Below are 6,595 nucleotides of genomic sequence, written 5' to 3' on the forward strand. Positions count from 1 at the left end.
GTGATTGTAGCAATTTCCCTCACCTGATTTAAAAACAAAACAAAGCAAGAACCAAACAAACCCTTGAAACTAACAAACAAAAATCCAAGAAAAAAGCCCCTAAATCCCAGCCAAGCCAAACCCAAGGCAAAATTACTTCAGCTATCTGGTAATGAAACAGAAAAGACAAGTGTTTTATTAGTAGCAGAAATCAGCCATTTGCTAATTCTGCTTTCTTGTGGGAATACAGATGCACTGAAGTAGCATCATGTGATCAAGACTCTAAAGCTCTTATGGTGGAAAAGGAAACTTTTTTTTAAACTGTGCTTAGCACTCAATTTATTAATTGTTATGAAGGACTTTTTTTTTCTCCTGTATAGTGGTAGAGTATTACCTGAACAGAAATGAGTTTCTTCAGCTGAGTAACCTTTGGTAACTGCAGCCAGTGTATCTGGTGGCTTTTCTGGATTACTGGAGCTTCTTCCTGAGCAGCTCCTTGGTACTGAACTGCCCATGGCCTGGAAGAGCAAGTGGATCCCTGAGGAGATGGGTAACAAGTTACTAATGCACTGTTCTACCAGTATCAAGAATATGAACTGCCTTTTTTCCCCCCTTAGGAAGGTTGCAGTGAGTTTAACTGCTGTAATTGAGATTGCTTGGGTATACTGAGACCATTCCAGTTAATCTGCTTTTTGCTAGACAAGTAAAATGAATCTAAGCTGAAATGTTTAAATGGGGACAGCAAAGGTATTAAAAAGTATTCATAATGAAATAGAAGAGTTGACTATTACTGCCTTTAGTTTTTTTTATTGTAAATGCATTTTCAAACAGGAGTCCTACCAGACATAAAGTTCAGTTTCCTCTGAACTATTAATGTAGTTTCTTCTTCAGATGTGTCAGATAAATTATGTATGTGCTGTTCAAGGAACTGTCATGTATAATTTACCCTAATCAGAAAATTTATATGAACATCAGTTGCTAGTAGATCTAATCAGTGGGATTGAAATGGAGAGGTTATTTTTGCATGGCCACTTTTTCCTTCCTTTTGCTTATTCCTCTGATAACAAGGGAATGAGATTCACCTCTTTCCTTACCTAGCACATTTTAGTGGTTTATCATTGCAAGCCAGTGTCCAGTGCAGGCCAGCTTCCATCTCCCAAGGCACCCATTGGAGCTCAGTCATGAAGCAGCATGTCTTCCCTCTCCTGCTCCCATGCTGAGAATGTTGGTTTTAATATCCAGTTAACTAGAACTTCTGCTTTATTCTCTTTCAAAATGTCTGTGACCCTGAAATACTGGGTGGAGAAGAGGAAGCAAATTTCAAGTTTTTCAGTGCTGGATAGACCACACTCATCTGCCATCACCTCTTTTAAGCAGGTAAAGGAAAATAAGTACTCTGGGTTCTAGTTTGAGCTGTTACAAACTCCTCATCTTCAGAACAATGAGCTGTCTATCCACGAGGGCTACTGCTGAAACACTGGTAAGTGTATTCAGCTCAAGTGCTAAATATCATTAGTGAAAATAAACAGTGGTGATAGACTGCAGTCGCTGTAGGCCAGGTCACTGCATTTCAGGTTGCTTATCAGTTCAGGCTGATTACATTGGTTTTCTCACACATGGTTTTCCACAAACAGGGGTTTGGGCATTTATGTACAGTCTTGCACCTTAAAATAATAATAAAACCTGTAGTTGTAGCTGGGAAATATTGTAGCCTCTTTGCACAGAGAAGTGGTGATTCTTACCTGAGAAGTGTGACAGGCCTTTAGTTGGGACCCAAACCTTTTATCTCTTTACAGTAGATAGTAGTAAGATACAGTAGTAAGGATAGAGGCTTTGAGTATTTTGAATGCAGAAAGAAGAGTTAGCCAGACTGATGATGGCACTTAAAGCAAAACAGCAAGACCTGTAGAACAGAAGGATGTAAAAGGACAATGTAATCCTTAGACCATTTTACCAATAGGGATTACTCTAAGCCAAAACTAGCAGTGGAAGATGGTTGATGAACTAGAGCTAAGCCTAGAAGAGGGTGAATGAGGGTGTTTCAAAGGGATGGTTGGCAGTTTGAAAGGGATATAACATGACTTTTGAAAATTATTCTCATGTTGACTGAGAGATGGAGAGACAGGCATCCTTCCTTCACAGCCCACAGTAAGTTTCAGTTCCTAGCTGACAGTCCCCTGGACTGAGCAGTTATGGAGAAGGGGTTCCACACAGCCTGCACTTCTCTGCCAGGGACACAACCACAGGCCCAGCCTTCTGGGAGCTGCCAGGTGCTCATCTAGTGACAGTGCAGCCTTTCTGAGTGTGCTGGTGACAACATCTCGTGTTCCCTCTGAGGGGCCAGTTCTGTGAGGTACATGGGCCTGGCAGCTTCTGGCTGAGGTCCTGGACATTTCCTACCTGGTTTTCCTTGTCATTCACACTGACCCAAAAGGAAAGCCATGCTGGCTGTCAGCTGCAAAGCACCTGGCAAAATTAGTGGTTTGGGTTTTGGTTGGGGCTTTTTTTTGTTTGGTTGGGTTTTTTTGTTTGGGTTGGGGCTTTTTGAGGGGAGTTTTCTGCTTGTTTTTTTCTTTGGAACTGAACAGCTGTGTTGTGCTCTCATCCCTGCTCTGCAGGATAGGCATCAGTGAGTGCAGGGGCTGCTCACTGTCTGCTTCTGCTGGGCACCCTCTCACCAGAGACATCATCCAGCTTTTTGAGTTGCTACTTAGCACCATGTCAGGAAATGAGTGTTTTCTTCAGGCTAAGACTGTAGTCTTTATTTGTTTGTTTGTTGCCTGGGAATTTGCCTGGTAGCATTCCCTGTGCATGAGGAGTTGTTTTCATGGGAACATTGAGGGGCCCTGCAGCAGCCCTGCCCTGCAGCAGCCCCTCACCCCAGTGCCTAGAGGCCATGGATGTGCGCTTCTTTCAGTCTCCTGCAGGCAATCCTGCTTGCTCTAGCCATCCTGAAATTGTTCCTAGCACCCACAGATATTCCAGAGCCCTTCTGCTCTGCAGTGGAGAAGTTCTCCAGAGCTATCCTGAGATTTTGTGTGTCCCTGCAGTGAGAGGTGCTTGGTGTGGAGACACAGCAGTAACTGCTCAGGGATCACACAAAGCCTGCCTGCTGTGGGAGGGACAGAACCACTGGTGTTTTTCAGGTAAAACCTTCAGCTCACCCATCTCTCTCAAACTATTTCTTTCCATGGAAAATCCCACAAGTCGGCTTCCTGCTGTCTGTGCTGCATCCTGGTGCCTGTGTGGTCCTTCAGCAAGGCTTCACTTTCACTGGAAAAAATAATTTTATTATAAACTATAGACAGCTCAGCAGTAGCTTCCTGTTTCTCAGGGAGAAGCACAGCAGCATGTTGTCTTTTGGAGCAGCTTAAAATTTGGACTAGAAATCTTGTTGTCTGAGTTGTCAGGTTCAGCCTCTGTGCCTTTCCAGCCACAGGGTGTGATGTGCAGCCCTCAGCATCAATCAGCCTGGCCCCCACAGAGCTGCTGATGCCCTGAGATGGAGGCTGCCTCTTCTGGCTAACATGGAGTGCTGTCAAATGCTCCATCCATGCTTGCATTTCCTTATGCTTAATTAGCCCCTGCTGGAAATCCAGGAGCTTCTGCAGGGAGTGCTTGTCCTCCAAGGGTGAGCCCTAGCTCTGAGCTTTCATTTTATTTCCATGTCCTTTGCACTTTGTTGCATTTCTTAAGAAAAAGGTTGTTCCTCTTACAGGAGTGAACATCCCTATGTTCAATAATTCCCAAGTTTTCAGCAGTATTAATCTACAATAGATTTTCTGATGTTTAATTTCTCATCTTAGTTACTGTCCAATGGAAACAGCAATTTTGTCTCTACAGACCTCAAGCAAAATACAGTGAGTGGCAGACAGTGATGTTCCTGTGTAAAATTTGTGAGGTACCCTGGACAGAAGGGATATGGGGCAGGACAGAAATGCTAGGATGAAGTAGTAGAAAAGCTGGACTGACTGTGCAAGCCAGGAAAGGGTTCCAAATGTAAGGGGAATGAATTAGAAGAACTCTTGTTTGGATCACAGCCCATTGGACTTGCCACCTTTAATCTCTGATCTTCATATTCCACTCTTAAAAACTGAGATAATGCCTCCCAAATCCCACAAGTGTACAGGGCTCTCATTATCGCATTATTTATGAGGCACTAGAAGAGCTCTCAATAGGATGTGATGTAGAAGTGTTGGGAAGAAGAGGAAGGAAACCTGTCTGACAGCACAATGGCTGCGAGCGAGCTTGTCTAAGTCCATGATGAAATCTCTGTTGATAAAGCTCCAGCCAGTCCCAGGGCAGCCACACTGAGCTCCCCCTTCTTGAAAAGGATCTAAAGCTGGCTGTGCCAAAACCCAAACATTTTCTTTTGCAGGGTGGCAATAAGGTTGCTTTTGTAGCAATGTAGAAGCACATTTTAAAATTAATTTTTTAGAACTGGTGTGGCACTGGTTGGGTGGGGAGCAGCACCAAAACATGAGCTCAGTCTTTGGTGCTGCTCTCTGCTGCAGGATCAGCAAGGTCACACAAAATGGAAGTTACCGTGGATGGGAGGCAGGCTCCTGTTTAGACAGCTGTGAATGTAACACCATAACACTGCAGATAGAGATAAATGCAATATAATTGCCAGTTGCTCAATCAGTGTATTGCAGCATGGTGAAGCAACCATGGGCAGTGCTGTGGCAGGGGAAGCTGCTTCCTCCCAATGGCCAGCCTGCCTGTGCCCACCTGGAAGAGCAGGACAAGGTAAAAACCTTCCCCTTAGTACAATTCTCCATGGCTTTGCTTGGCACACAGCAAGGAGGTGTGGGCAAGGAGGTGCCAAGGTGGGTGAGGAAAGCCAAGAGAGAGCTCCTGTGCCCAGGCCCAGGTGTGCCACCTGCAGTGCATGAAAGGAGGGGGTATTTGAACCTTTGCATCAGTGTCAGGTGCTTTCCTGCGAGACCCCTGTGCTGCCCCTTGTGCTCCTCAGATCAACTGAGGCTTCTCAAGCAGGGCTGACACGGGCCCAGACCCACTCACGGTCTCCCCAGGAGGCAGTTTCAGCGCAGGCAGCTCTTGTTCCTGCCTGACAGCCCATCCATGCAAATAGAGATACCCATCCATTAGAACCCCAGGGGGTAGAGTACTTCTAGAGTGTAGTGGTTTAATAAAACAACCGAAGATGTGGAAATAATTTCCAGCATGTTCTGGATGTGTGAAGCTGTCACAGGTATCCACAGTGTAAAAATAGAAATGTAAGTCTTAGGATCTGTACTGTAGCATCCTTTAATAATGTCATCAAAAACAAATCAAAAGAAGGCAGCTTTGTCTAGACGTTTGTTTCCTAACACCAAATGCCAGGAGTTATTGCGCCTGTACCTTTCTGGAGACTTTCTGGCTGGGGAATGTTCTCTTTGCAGAGGAAATCCTTTTAACTTTCAACAGTTCAAGACTCTAATTGGGTGAAATAATAGCTTGGCACTCCCCCAAGCAATATGATTTTTATCTTTTTTTGTTGTCTGCAAAAGCCTGACTTGTCCAATCCTATGAGTCACGGAGGGAATGTGGATGTCAGACTGCCCTTGCATGCAGGGATGGGCTTCTGGTGAGACTGGCATGGGGTCCTTGGTCAGTGACCAGTGGGGAGCTGAAACATCCTCTACAGAACTGCCCCCTCTGGCCTCACCTGGGCTGAGGATGTGGTGTTGATGATGTGCACGTTTTTAGGCATTTTCTTTCCCATTGAGTTATTCAGAGGGGGTTTTTTGTTGGCTACTGCTCCGGTTTCTCCTGGTGACTCACAATAATTATGGATTCATGCTTTTTCTTTGCCAAACACTAACTATTCATTAGTTGCAGCTAGCATGTTTAGATGTTTTCAGCTGAGACTTAGATTTTGATGGTTTATTTAGCCCAGAAATAAGCCTGATAGAATAAACACTGGAGCTTTGAACCTCTCAGGCTTTTGTTTCTGTACGGTGGATTAAACAAACTGAGGTACTTAGCACAAGTCTCTTTTCCTTGTTCTGGAAAAAGAAATGACCTTGAGCCTCAGGGCACAAAGCAGCAGCTGTGGCTTTCACTGTAAGTACCCTGCCATTCCCTGGGGTCCGCAACTGCCCACGGTGCTCTGGCACAGCTGTGGACCCTCTGGCCCCGTCCTGTTGCTCCTGTGCTCCAGGTCCAGTGTGTGCCAGGAACCACAGCTCAGCCACTTGTGAGGACAAGATGCTGGTTTAACTTGGAGATGCATCAAGCCAAAAAGCGCAGCAGGAAGCTGTGTGGATTATCTCGGGTCTTATCTTGGGTCTTGTCTCAGGTCTTGTCTGGCTCCCAGAGTTTATCACCAGTCAGTTGAATTCCAACAGGACTGAGCCAGTCCCAAGCCCACAGCTCCTCCCTGTGCTCTCAGCAGGGCTCCTGTGGGGCTGCAGGTGCTGGGTTTAGCCTCCAGACTGCAGAGAACCAAAACCACCTGTTGTGCAGTGCTGTTTCCCACCTCAACATGTAAAACTCAGCTGCCCCTGGCCTCCCTGCCCTCACACCATCCTCACTGTCCAGCTGGAGACTCCATCCTCCTGTTGTTGTGGATTGGAGCAATGAAGAAAGGGCCATAAACCAGGAAACTATG

Source organism: Ammospiza nelsoni, chromosome 7 (assembly GCF_027579445.1).
Source record: "Ammospiza nelsoni isolate bAmmNel1 chromosome 7, bAmmNel1.pri, whole genome shotgun sequence".
Lineage (NCBI taxonomy): Eukaryota > Metazoa > Chordata > Aves > Passeriformes > Passerellidae > Ammospiza > Ammospiza nelsoni.